The following is a 15098-nucleotide window of genomic DNA, read 5'->3' on the forward strand; positions in this document are numbered from 1 at the left end:
CGGCCGCCCCCTCCCCCTTGATCCTTTATATACGGGGGCAGGGGGGCACCTCTAGACACAACAACAATTGATCCTTGAGATCTATTAGCCGCGCGCGGTGCCCCCCTCCACCATATTCCACCTCGATAATACTGTAGCGGTGCTTAGGAGAAGCCCTGTGTCGGTAGAACATCATCATCGTCACCACGCCGTCGTGCTGACGGAACTCTCCCTTGACACTCGGCTGGATTGGAGTTCGAGGGACGTCATCGAGTTGAACGTGTGCAAGAACTCGGAGGTGCCGTGCTTTCGGTGCTTGATTGGTCAGGCCGTGAAGACGTACGACTACATCAACCGCGTTGTGCTATCGCTTCCACTTTCGGTCTACGAGGGTACGTGGACAACAATCTCCCCTCTCGTTGCTATGCATCACCATGATCTTGCGTGTGCGTAGGAATTTTTTTGAAATTACTACGTTCCCCAACAGTGGCATCCGTGCCTGGTTTTATGCGTAGATGTTATACGCATGAGTAGAACACAAGTGAGTTGTGGGCGATACAAGTCATACTGCTTACCAGCATGTCATACTTTGGTTCGGCGGTATTGTTGGATGAAGCGGCCCGGACCGACATTACGCGTACGCTTACGCGAGACTGGTTCTACCGACGTGCTTTCCACATAGGTGGCTGGCGGGTGTCAGTTTCTCCAAATTTAGTTGAACCGAGTGTGGCTACGCCCGGTCCTTGAGAAGGTTAAAACAACACTAAGTTGACGAACTATCGTTGTGGTTTTGATACGTAGGTAAGAACGGTTCTTGCTCAGCCCGTAGCAGCCACGTAAAACTTGCAACAACAAAGTAGATGACGTCTAACTTGTTTTTGCAGGGCTTGTTGTGATGTGATATGGTCAAGACGTGATGCTATATTTTATTGTATGATATGATCATGTTTTGTAACCGAGTTATCGGCAACTGGCAGGAGCCATATGGTTGTCGCTTCATTGTATGCAATGCAATCGCCCTGTAATTGCTTTACTTTATCACTAAGAGGTAGCGATAGTTGTAGAAGCAATAGGTGGCGAAACGACAACGATGCTATGATGGAGATCAAGGTGCCGCGCCGGTAACGATGGTGATCATGACGGTGCTTCGGAGATGAAGATCACAAGCACAAGATGATGATGGCCATATCATATCACTTATATTGATTGCATGTGATGTTTATCCTTTATGCATCTTATTTTGCTTTGTTTGACGGTAGCATTATAAGATGATCTCTCACTAAATTTCAAGGTATAAGTGTTCTCCCTGAGTATGCAGCGTTGCGGAAGTTCTTCATGCTGAGACACCACGTGATGCTCGGGTGTGATAGGCTCTACGTTCAAATACAACGGGAGTAAAACAGTTGCACACGCGGAATACTCAGGTTAAACTTGACGATCCTAGCATATACAGATATGGCCTCGGAACACTAAGACCGAAAGGTCGAGCGTGAATCATATAGTAGATATGATCAACATAGTGATGTTCACCATTGAAAACTACTCCATCTCACGTGATGATCGGACATGGTTTAGATGATTTGGATCACGTGATCGCTTAGATGATTAGAGGGATGTCTATCTAAGTGGGAGTTCTTAAGTAATATGATTAATTGAACTTAAATTTATCATGAACTTAGTACTTGATAGTATTTTGCTTGTCTATGTTTGTTGTAGATAGATGGCTCGTGTTGTTGTTCCGTTGAATTTTAATGCGTTTTTGAGAAAGCGAAGTTGAAAGATGATGGTAGCAATTACACGGACTGGGTCCATAACTTGAGGATTATCCTCATTGCTGCTCAGAAGAGTTACGTCCTGGAAGCACCGCTAGGTGTACCACCTGCGCCAGCTACTTTAGATATTGTGAATGCCTGGCAGTCGTGTGTTGATGACTACTCTATAGTTCAGTGTGCCATGCTTTACGGCTTAGAACCGGGACTTCAATGACGTTTTGAACGTCATGGAGCATATGAGATGTTCCAGGAGTTGAAGTTAATATTTCAAGCAAATGCCCGAATTGAGAGATATGAAGTCTCCAATAAGTTCTATAGCTGCAAGATGGAAGAGAATAGTTCTGTCAGTGAACATATACTCAAAATGTCTGGGTATAATAACCACTTGATTCAATTGGGAGTTAATCTTCCTGATGATAGTGTCATTGAGAAAATTCTTCAATCACTGCCACCAAGCTACAAGAGCTTTGTGATGAACTACAATATGCAAGGGATGAACACGATTATTCCCGAGCTCTTCGCAATGCTAAAAGTTGCGGAGGTAGAAATCAAAAAGGAGAATCAAGTGTTGATGGTCAACAAGACCACCAGTTTCAAGAAAAAGGGTAAAGGGAAGAAGAAGGGGAACTTCAAGAAGAACGGCAAACAAGTTGCTGCTCAAGAGAAGAAATCTAACTCTGGACATAAGCCTGAGACTGAGTGCTTCTACTGCAAGTAGACTGGTCACTAGAAGCAGAACTGCCCCAAGTATTTGGCGGATAAGAAGAATGTCAAGGTGAACAAAGGTATATGTGATATACATGTTATTGATGTGCACCTTACTAATGCTCGCAGTAGCACGTGGGTATTTGATACTGGTTCTGTTGCTAATATTTGCAACTCGAAACAGGGACTACGGATTAAGCGAAGATTGGCTAAGGACAAGGTGACGATGCGCCCGGGAAATGGTTCCAAAATCGATGTGATCGCGGTCGGCACACTGCCTCTACATCTACCTTCGGGATTAGTTTTAGACCTGAATAATTGTTATTTGGTGCCAACGTTAAGCATGAACATTATATTTGGATCTTGTTTGATGCCAGACGGTTATTCATTTAAATCATAGAATAATGGTTGTTCTATTTATATGAGTAATATCTTTTATGGTGATGCACCCTTGAAGAGTGGTCTATTTTTATTAAATCTCGATAGTAGTGATACACATATTCATAATGTTGAAGCCAAAAGATGCAGAGTTGATAATGATAGTGCAACTTATTTGTGGCACTGCCGTTTGGGTCATATTGGTGTAAAGCGCATGAAGAAACTCCATACTGATGGACTTCTGGAATCACTTGATTATGAATCACTTGGTACTTGTGAACCATGCCTCATGGGCAAGATGACTAAAACGCCGTTCTCCGGAACTATGGAGCGAGCAACAGATTTGTTGGAAATCATACATACTGATGTATGTGGTCCAATGAACATTGAGGCTCGTGGCGGGTATCGTTATTTCTCACCTTCACAGATGATTTAAGCAGATATGGGTATATCTACTTAATGAAATATAAGTCTGAAACATTTGAAAAGTTCAAAGAATTTCAGAGTGAAGTGGAAAATCATCGTAACAAGAAAATAAAGTTTCTATGATCTGATCGTGGAGGAGAATATTTGAGTTACGAGTTTGTTTTACATTTGAAACAATGCGGAATAGTTTCGCAACTCACACCACCCGGAACACCACAACGTAATGGTGTGTCCGAACATCATAATCGTACTTTACTAGATATGGTGCGATCTATGATGTCTCTTACTGATTTACCGCTATCGTTTTGGGGTTATGCTTTAGAGACAGCCGCATTCACGTTAAATAGGGCACCATCAAAATCCGTTGAGACGACGCCTTATGAACTGTGGTTTGGCAAGAAACCAAAGTTGTCGTTTCTTAAAGTTTGGGCTGCGATGCTTATGTGAAGAAACTTCAACTAGATAAGATGGAACACAAATCATAAAACGTGTCTTCATAGGATACCCAAAGGAGACTATTGGGTACACCTTCTATCACAGATCTGAAGGCAAGACTTCTGTTGCTAAATTCGGATCCTTTCTAGAGAAGGAATTTCTCTTGAAAGAAGTGACTGGGAGGAAAGCAGAACTTGATGAGGTAACTATACCTGCTCCCTTATTGGAAAGTAGTTCATCACAGAAATCAGTTCTTGTGACAACTACACCAATTAGTGAGGAAGATAATGATATTGATCATGAAACTTTAGATCAAGTTACTATCGAGCCTCATAGGTCAACCAGAGTAAGATCCGCACCAGAGTGGTATGGTAATCCTATTCTGGATCTCATGTTACTTGACCATGACGAACCTATGAACTATGAGGAAGCGATGATGAGCCCAGATTCCGCAAAATGGCCTGAGGCCATGAAATTTGAGATGGGATCCATGTATGAGAACAAAGTATGGACTTTGGTTGACTTGCCCGATGATCGGCAAGCCATCGAGAATAAATGGATCTTCAAGAAGAAGACTGACGCTGATGGTAATGTAACTGTCTACAAAGCTCGACTTGTTGCAAAAGGTTTTCGACAAGTTCAAGGAGTTGACTACGATGAGACTTTCTCACCCGTAGCGATGCATAAGTCTGTCCGAATCATGTTAACAATTGCCGCATTTTATGATTACGAAATATGGCAAATGGATGTCAAAACTACATTCCTGAATGGATTTCTGGAAGAAGAGTTGTATATGATGCAACCAGAAGGTTTTGTCGATCAAAAAAGTACTAACAAAGTGTGCAACTCTAGCGATCCATTTATGGACTGGTGCGAGCCTCTCGGAGTTGGAATAAATGCTTTGATAGTGTGATCAAAGCATATGGTTTTATACAGACTTTTGGAGAAGCCTGTATTTACAAGAAAGTGAGTAGCAGCTCTGTAGCATTTCTGATATTATATGTAGACGACATATTGTTGATTGGAAATGATATAGAATTTCTGGATAGCATAAAAGGATACTTGAATAAAAGTTTTTCAATAAAAGACCTCGGTGAAGCTGCTTACATATTAGGCATCAAGATCTATAGAGATAGATCAAGACGCTTAATTGGACTTTCACAAAGCACATACCTTGATAAAGTTTTGAAAAAGTTCAAAATGGATCAAGCAAAGAAAGGGTTCTTGTCTGTATTACAAGGTGTGAGGTTGAATCAGACTCAATGCCCGACCACAGCAGAAGATAAAGAGAAAATGAAAGATGTTCCCTATGCTTCAACCATAGGCTCTATCATGTATGCAATGCTGTGTACCAGACCTGATGTATGCTTAGCAATAAGTTTAGTAGGGAGGTACCAAAGTAATCCAGGAGCGGATCACTGGACATCGGTCAAGAATATCCCGAAATACCTGAAAAGGACTAAGGATATGTTTCTCGTTTATGGAGGTGACAAAGAGCTAGGTGTAAATGGTTACGTCGATGCAAGCTTTGACATTGATCCGGACGATTCTAAATCGCAAACCGGATACGTGTTTATATTAAATGGTGGAGCTGTCAGTTGGTGCAGTTCTAAACAAAGCGTCATGGCGGGATCTACATGCGAAGCGGAGTACATAGCTGCTTCGGAAGCAGCAAATGAAGGAGTCTGGATGAAGGAGTTCATTTCTGATCTAGGTGTCATACCTAGTGCATCGGGAGCAATGAAGATCTTCTGTGACAATACTGGTGCAATTGCCTTGGCAAAGGAATCCAGATTTCACAAGAGGACCAAGCACATCAAGAGACGCTTCAATTCCATCCGGGACCAAGTCCAGGTGGGAGACATAGAGATTTGCAAGATACATACGGATCTGAATGTTGCATACCCGTTGACTAAACCTCTTCCACGAGCAAAACATGATCAGCACCAAGGCTCCATGGGTGTTAGAATCATTACTGTGTAATCTAGATTATTGACTCTAGTGCAAGTGGGAGACTGAAGGAAATATGCCCTAGAGGCAATAATAAAGTTATTATTTATTTCCTTATATCATGATAAATGTTCATTATTCATGCTAGAATTGTATTAACCGGAAACATAATACATGTGTGAATACATAGACAAACATAGTGTCACTAGTATGCCTCTACTTGACTAGCTCGTTAATCAAAGATGGTTAGGTTTCCTAACCATAGACATAAGTTGTCATTTGATTAATGGGATCACATCGTTAGAAGAATGATGTGATTGACTTGACCCATTCCATTAGCTTCGCACTTGATCGTTTAGTATGTTGCTATAGCTTTCTTCAGGACTTATACATGTTCCTATGACTATGAGATTATGTAACTCCCGTTTACCGGAGGAACACTTTGTGTGCTACCAAACGTCACAATGTAACTGAGTGATTATAAAGGAGCTCTACAGGTGTCTCCAAAGGTACATGTTGAGTTGGCGTATTTGAAGATTAGGATTTGTCACTCCGATTGTCGGAAAGGTATCTCTGGGCCCTCTCGGTAATGCACATCACTATAAGCCTTGCAAGCAATGTGACTAATGAGTTAGTTGCGGGATGATGCATTACATAACGAGTAAAGAGACTTGCCGGTAATGAGATTGAACTAGGTATTGAGATACCGACAATCGAATCTCGGGCATGTAACATACCAATGACAAAAGGAACAACGTATGTTGTTATGCGGTTTGACCGACAAAGATCTTCATAGAATATGTAGGAGCCAATATGAGCATCCAGGTTACTCTATTGGTTATTGACCGGAAACATGTCTCGGTCATGTCTACATAGTACTCGAACCCGTAGGGTCCGCAGGCTTAAAGTAAGATGGCATTTATATTATGAGTTCATGTGTTTTAATGTACCGAAGATAGTTCGGAGTCCCGGATGTGATCACGGACATGACGAGGAGTCTCGAAATGGTCGATACATGAAGATTGATATATTGGACGACTATATTTGGACACCGGAATGGTTCGGGGGTTATCGGATATATACCAGAGTACCGGGGGGTTACCGGAACCCCCCGGGGGGGGGTTAATGGGCCTCATGGGCCCAAAGTGGATAAGAGGAGGGCGGCGAGGGCAGGCCGGACAAGGGGAGGGGCGGCGCCCCCCTTCCTTCCTCTCCTCTCTCCCTTCCTTCCCCTCTCCTACTTGGACTAGGAAAGGAGGGAGTCCTACTCCCGGTGGGAGTAGGACTCCTCCCTAGCGCGCCTCCTCCTGGCCGGCCGCCCCCTCCCCCTTGATCCTTTATATGTGGGGGCAGGGGGCACCTCTAGACACAACAACAATTGATCATTGAGATGTATTAGCCGTGTGCGGTGCCCCCCCACCATATTCCACCTCGATAATATTGTAGCGGTGCTTAGGCGAAGCCCTGCGTCGGTAGAACATCATCATCGTCAGCACGCCGTCGTGCTGATGGAACTCTCCCTCGACACTCGGCTGGATCGGAGTTCGAGGGATGTCATTGAGCTGAACGTGTGCAAGAACTTGGAGGTGCCGTGCTTTCGGTGCTTGATCGGTCGGGCCATGAAGACGTATGACTACATCAACCGCGTTGTGCTAACGCTTCCGCTTTTGGTCTACGAGGGTACGCGGTCAACACTCTCCCCTCTCGTTGCTATGCATCACCATGATCTTGCATGTGCGTAGGATTTTTTTTGAAATTACTACGTTCCCCAACAGATGGGACCTATGAAAATTGCAAATCTGTTACCACCTCTGAGTTATGACTTGTTAATCTTCAGATCATTATTTTTGATTGAACTTCTCTTTACTATTAATCTAAAAATAGTATGTGGCGATGATGGTCTTCACAGTGGGAACCGCTTCTTTCAGAAAGCAAGTGACAAAAGCTATAACTGGTCAGATGATGTATTGCCTCAAAAACCTCACCAAGCCTCACTGACAAACTTCTCTTTACCAATTTGAACATCCCATGGCACATCAGGGCCAACATGGATGTGGATCCCACCGATCACGTAGCTCACCTCCGGAAAAAGATCTCGAAGCAAAAAAGACCGGTGTCTACCTCGCCGTACTTGGCAGGGTGGGGCTACCTTTGCTACAACGACCAGAAAACATTGACGAACCACCTGTGGACATGCTTGTATATTCTTGATTTTTCTATTAGTTTTTTTGATGAGAATTTTCTATTAGCTAAGAGAAAGCAACATTATTATATTCTATGAACCTTTATTAAAATATATTTTAGACGTATGCATTATAGAAGCCTCTACGATGATACTTGAATATATTAAATAGAAATAACATATAAAGACACTAGAATACCTATTTAAGTAGTACAAATTGTTCTGTGGATGGAAATGTTTTTTGTGATATTTTATGCTTTGTTTAGGTTCAAAAGAAATTTGATTTAACAAATGTCCAAACTAAAAATAGATGAACAAACAATACAGTTTTACACAACAAACTATAGTTTCAATATATCATTGTTGTGTTTATGAGTATACATGTTTGAATTGTAAATGATAAAGTTTGATATTATTAGTACCAATGCAATTGTGTATTCTGTATTAATAGACAAAATAATAAAACATATACTCAATGTTATATATTAATTAAAAACAATTGAAAATATCATGATAGTGAAATGTAAAGAATTAAAAATGTTTATTATAAATGGATGAAATTGATAACCCAATAAAATATAAATATCATGACAGACAACACTTGCAAATTTGATCTGAGTGTAAAGAGAAAATATCCAACAATTATTATTAGAAAGAGTCAGGATTCGCTACACTTGCATAGTTGCCCTATGTTCGATCTCTGCATTGAGCCCGATTAAGATTTACCATGTTTGCAATAAAGAAATATTAATTCTCTCCAAGGAGACTTATCACCTAAATGTTGGGATGTTAATTTTTCAAATTTATATCATTTTCCTAGACACCAGACATTATACATTTTCTTTGAGCTATAATTATGATCTTAAGATACCCCACATTTTTTACTTTGTGTGGAAAATAATCCATGACATGTTGTACATTATAGTGATGTTGACATCTTTGGCTGACTGCTTTGCATAGTGCGGTTTGATTTAATTACTATCATCACGATGTTCTTCTCAACTGGAAGTATTTAGTACATGATGGAATTAGTTCGCTTTCTTGATGATGTTCTCCTGATAAGGAAGACCTAATTTGTAAATAATTATTTAAATCACAATATTGTTACTGGTTAGTTATATTACCCTAGATTATGCAATTAATAATAACATTTTTCCAATGTTTCATTACATATTTGCTTCATTAACTATTATCTGAACACCAATCCTTTCATGTTGTGCGCGTACTCTTAATTTATTAGACCCAAAATCATACTTCCTTCATCCCAAAATAAGTGTCTCAACTTTGTACTAACTTTAGTACAAGGGTGTACTAAAGTTCAGACACTTATTTTGGGACGGACTCAAGCAAAAACAACTATTCATCGATTCTTGTGGTTTTGTCCTTATATTTTTTGCTAACTCAAGGAATTGCACTTATGTGTCTCAAAGGCCAATATAGTACAGTAAGCATTTTTTTAAAGAAAAAAGGTTCCCCTTTTCAAGTCATGCCATAACAGAGCTTAGTTTGGTCAATCAGTTATGCTACATTATGTTAAATTACCACCAAGTAAACTGAATCCCAATATACTTATCAAGTTGATGCCGCTGAATAGAAGTATTGTTGAAATAAAATGTTAGAACTAAATTGTATGCCTATATGAGTTATCATGTGTTATTTGATGGGAACATACACTTTTGGGCACATGTGCACATTGTTTTTTAGCAGGTTATTCTCACATTATGTACTGATTATTTCTCCCCTTCCTTACGAATTGTTCCATGTGTTTGTTGCAATTAGTTTTTCCCTTCTATGTCCATGTATAACAAAGAAACATTATGCTAGAGCTTATTATACTCTTAGAAACCAAAGAATTTGCAACTATATTTATTACTATTGGTTATCAAGACTACAAAAAGTACTACCTTTTACCCGGTATTGGTTAACTTCATTGTCTGTGATTGCACTTTGCCAAGAAAAGGTGGCACGAGCAAAAATGCAATAAATGTTGAGAGTGCTTGATACTGAATGTTGTTCAGTGCCTTTAGGAAATAGCGGTGCACATTTTCTTGCTTTATGTTGTGATGCATCCATGATTACATTTGAATGAGATGAGAAGTTATGTACTTCAACATTACAATAAGCTAGGCGTATTGCCCATTCATCAGGCGTTATCCCTTTATGTTCTGTTTGAGTTTTTGAGTTTTTCTTTTTTCTACCTTGGTTTTCCACCACAATTTCTCTGCCTAGCCACATATGTAACCTGTTCTTCCTATGAAATGAACTGGCGGTATCACATACCTAAAAGAAGCTTAAGTATTTTGGCGACAATAGGGCATGTTTGATTCTTCATTGCTCATTACGGGCGCAGCAAAGTGCGCCTACCCTTCTAGTACCTATCAATCTTGAAAGCATAAATAGGTACTTAATTATACAACAAAGAAACTTCAAAAGATTCAATATAATTCAATGAACAATCTGATCATAAAGTGACAATTCATAATATCCCAACAAACACACCACTGATTAGATCATATTGATCCCAATCATGTGGCGCAGCTCATTGGAACTTTGTATTGAATCACAATAAAGAGAAGGTGCCATCTAGTCACTACCGTAGGCTGTAATGTCCTAAGAAAACTACTCACACATGGTCATGGAGGCAATGATGTTGATGAAGAAGCCTCTGATGATGGATTCCCCCTCCAACAGGGTGCCAGAAGTGGCCTCTAGATTGGATCTCCTTGGAACAGGAACTTGCGACGATAAAAAGATAAAGAAAAAAATGGTACAAAAAGTGTCGCAAAATATATGATTTATAGATGAAAGAATGAACGTAAGGCGGTGCCACGGAGCCTATGCGGCATATCCACACAGGTGCCTCCAGGCCAAGCCGGGCCCTTGCCTAGCCCCCTGGCTGGTCCCGACACTTACTGAACTCCTCGTATCTTGAAAAAAAAAACTTATTAAATCCTCAAGATTTTTTGACCTCCATATATATTGATTTCTGAAAAGTCAAAATCATGCATACAACGTCAACTGGCTTATTTAATAGGTTGGTCTAAAAAATATATATATTGTTATAATAAGTATGCAAAAGTGATAATATAATAGCACACAACAATAAAGAAAATTATAGATACATTTGAAATGTATCATTCTCTGCCATGACAACCTCGTAGCGCTTCTGCGCCCGCGCCATAGTAAAGCTGACAACTAGCATGGGCACAAGTGTGGGCTCGGGCTCCACCTGGGGTGCATCCTCCATCGCCCGGTCGCCATTGAGGGAGTCCTGGATTAGGGGGTATTCAGACAGCCGGACTATATACTTTGGCCGGACTGTTGGACAATGAAGATACAAGATTGAAGACTTCATCCCGTGTCCGGATGGGACTCTCCTTTGCGTGGAAGGCAAGCTTGGCGATTCATATATGTAGATCTACTTCTCTGTAACCGAATCTATGTAACCCTAGCCCCCTCCGGTGTCTATATAAACCGGAGGGTTTAGTCCGTAGGACAACAACAATCATAATCATAGGCTAGCTCCTAGGGTTTAGCCTCTACGATCTTGTGGTAGATCAACTCTTGTAATACTCATATCATCAAGATCAAGCAAGCAGGAAGTAGGGTATTACCTCCATCGAGAGGGCCCGAACCTGGGTAAACATCGTGTCCCCAGCCTCCTGTTACCATTAGCCTTAGACGCATAGTTCGGGACCCCCTACCCGAGATCCCCGGTTTTGACACCGGCATTGGTGCTTTCATTGAGAGTTCCGCGGTGTCGTCCTGATAAGTCTTGATGGCTCCTTCAATCATCTTCAATGACGAGGTCCAGGAGGAGGTTTTTCTCCCCGGACAGATCTTCGTATTTGGTGGCTTCGCACTGCGGGCCAATTCGCTTGGCCATCTGGAGCAGATTGATAGCTACGCCACTGGCCATCAGGTCAGGTTTGGAAGCTTGAACTACACTGCCGACATCCGCGGAGACTTGATCTTTGACGGATTCGAGCCCGTGTCGGGTGCGCCGAACAGTCATAATGAGCATGACTTAGATCTGCCATTGGACAATATTCGGGGGATCGCGCCTACGACTGCCACGGGAAACAATCCAGAGCAGATTGTGCCATCCGAGGATGGGTGGATTGACCCCGCCGCGGAGGCCGCACACTCATCATCCTTGGAGCCGAACACCGATCCCACCTCCTATGAGGTCTGTACCATCGGACCCTCAAACTCGTCTCCGGCTACAGGATCCGAACCGCGTACGCCCATGCCTATCGAATCTGATTGGGCGCCAGTCATGGAGTTCAACTCCGCGGATATCTTTCTGTACTCGCCCTTGGGTGATGTGCTAAGCTCATTAAGGTCTCTCTCTTTGTCAGGAGACTCTTGGCCGAACTATGTCCGGCTCGAGCGGGAAGCGGACGACGAAGAAATTCGTTCCCCACCCACCACCCACTTCATAGCCATTGTCGATGACTTAACCGACACGCTGGATTTTGACTCCAAAGACAACGACGGTATTTACGGCGATGCAGGAGAAGAACAGGAACCACCGCCCACCAGGCGCTGGACTGCCACCTCATCATATGATATATATATACGGTGGACACGCCAAAAGAAGGCGATGGCGATGATACAACAAAGGATAATCCCCTCGATAAACCACCAAAGTGGTGTCGTAGGCGCCGCTCTAAATCCAGTCATAGTAAAAACATCGCAAGAAAGAATAACACTCCGATCGACTCCAATGGAAATGAAGACCCCATGGACCCAGCGATGGAGCAGGATGAGCCAGGGGATGGTACACATAGTCCGGAGCCAACATCAGACGACGCCGATCCCGAGGGTAAATGTCACCAACCCGTCTCCGGAGAAGTGAACAGTCCGGATGATGATGCATTCATCATCCCGGAAAAACACTTGGGACAAGAGAACCTCCATCGAAGGCTTATTGCCACGGCGAGGAGCTTGAAGAAGCAGAAGCAAAGGCTTAAAGCCGCACAAGATACACTCAACCACAGATGGAGCAAAGTGCTCGACACTGAAGAAAAATATGGCGATGATTGAGGGAGTCCTGGATTAGGGGGTATCCGGACAGCCGTACTATATACATCGTCCGGACTACTGAAGCGTGAAGATACAAGACTCAAGACTTCGGCCCGTGTGCGGATGGGACTCTCCTTTGCATGGAAGACAAGCTTGGCAATCAGGATATTATATTTCCTTCCTTGTAACCGACTCCATGTAAACCCTAGCCCTCTCCAGTGTCTATATAATCTGGAGAGGATGGTCCTTAGAAGGCCGATCACAATTACAATCATACCATCATAGGCTAGCTCTTAGGGTTTAGCCTCTATGATCTCGTGGTAGATCTACTCTTGTACAACTCATATCTCAATATTAATCAAGCAGGAAGTAGGGTTTTACCTCCATCTAGAGGGCCCGAACCTGGGTAAACATTGTGTCCCTTGGTTCCTGTTACCATCAACCTAAGACGCACAGATCGGGACCCCCTACCCGAGATCCGCCGGTTTTGACACCGACATTGGTGCTTTCATTGAGAGTTCCTCTGTGTCGTCGCTTCAAGGCTTGATGGCGTCTTCAATCGTCAACAACACGGTCCAGGGTGAGACTTTTCTCCTCGGACAGATTTGTGTGTTCGGCGGCTTCGCACTGCAGGCCAATTTGCTTGGTCATCTGGAGCAGATCGACAGCTACTCCCCTGGTCGCTGATCAGGTTCGGAAACTTGAACTACACAGCGGACATTCGCGGAGACTTGATCTTCGACGGATTCGGGCCTATGCCAGGAGCGCCGGACAGTCACGACGAGCACGGCTTAGACCTGCTGTCGAACAGTGGTCAGGACATCATCCCTGCAGCAGCCCCGAATCTAAATCTGGAGCAGGTTGCTTTGCCCAAGGATGGAGGTGTGGACCCCGCCCTGCAGGCCGCACGCTCATCGGCGATGGAGCCGAACACAAGTCGTATCTCTGTGGAGGCCTGTATCCCTGGGCCCCCGGACTCGTATCCGGTCGTTGGTCCCGGTCCGCACACTCTCGAGCCAGCCGAGCCAGGTTGGGCTCCAGTAATGGAGTTCACTGCTACGGGCATCTTTCAGCACTCGCCCTTCGGCGACATGCTGAACTCATTAAAGTCTATCTCTTTGTCAAGAGGCTCTGGGCCGAACTATGTCCGGCCTGAGTGGGAAGCACGCGGCGACGGAATTCATTGCCCACCCACCACCCACTTCATTGCCACGATCGATGATTTAACCGACGTTCTTGACTTCGACTCCGAAGACATCGACGGTATGGACGACGATGCAGGAGAAGATCCAGAATCTCTGGGGCACGGGACTACTACCTTGTCACACGATATATACATGGTGGATACGCCCAAGAAGGATGACATTGATAATCCGGAAGATAAAACACCCGGACAAAAGCCAAAACGGCGGCGCAGACGCCGCTCAATGTCCAGCAACAGTAAAAACAGCGACAAGAGCGCAAGAAGGGCTGACATACCAGAAGGAAGTAATGACCACAAGGACCCAGCGATGGAGAAGGACGAGCCAGGTCAAGCCAAACCAAGTTCGGAATAAATATCCGATCACAATGATCCGAAGGGACGAGCTCATGAAACCGCCCCAGAACAGGAACACAGTCCGGACGATGATGCATTCATCATCCCGGACGAACAAGTGGAACGAGACAACCTCCACCGAAAGCTTATGGCCACAACAAGAAGTCTAAAGAAGCAGAAACAATGGCATAAAGCCGCACAGGAAAAGCTCAGTCGCAGATGGAACAAAGTGCTAGACACTGAAGAAAGATATGGTGACGATCGCCATACCAAAAGCTATCCAAAGCGCAAGCTACTGCCAGAATTCGACGACAAGGTTGTTCCACCAAAGAATAATACATCCAGGAGACCAGACGTACCGCTTCACAACAACAACAGAGCGGCTACTGGCACCACGCACGATCCACGTGAGAAGTTGGATAAGAAGGCCGGTTGATACGTCTCCAACGTATCTATAATTTTTGATTGTTCCATGCTATTATATTATTTGTTTTGAATGATTATGGGCTTTATTATACACTCTTATATTACTTTTGAGACTAACCTATTAACTGGAGGCCCAGCCCATATTGCTGTTTTATTGCCTGTTTCAGTATTTCGAAGAAAAGGAATATCAAACGGAGTCCAAACGGAATGAAACCTTCGGCAACGTGATTTTTTGGAAGATTATCATCCTGGAGACTTGGAGATCAAGTCATAAGATCCT

Source organism: Triticum aestivum, chromosome 4A (assembly GCF_018294505.1).
Source record: "Triticum aestivum cultivar Chinese Spring chromosome 4A, IWGSC CS RefSeq v2.1, whole genome shotgun sequence".
In the NCBI taxonomy this organism is placed as follows: domain Eukaryota; kingdom Viridiplantae; phylum Streptophyta; class Magnoliopsida; order Poales; family Poaceae; genus Triticum; species Triticum aestivum.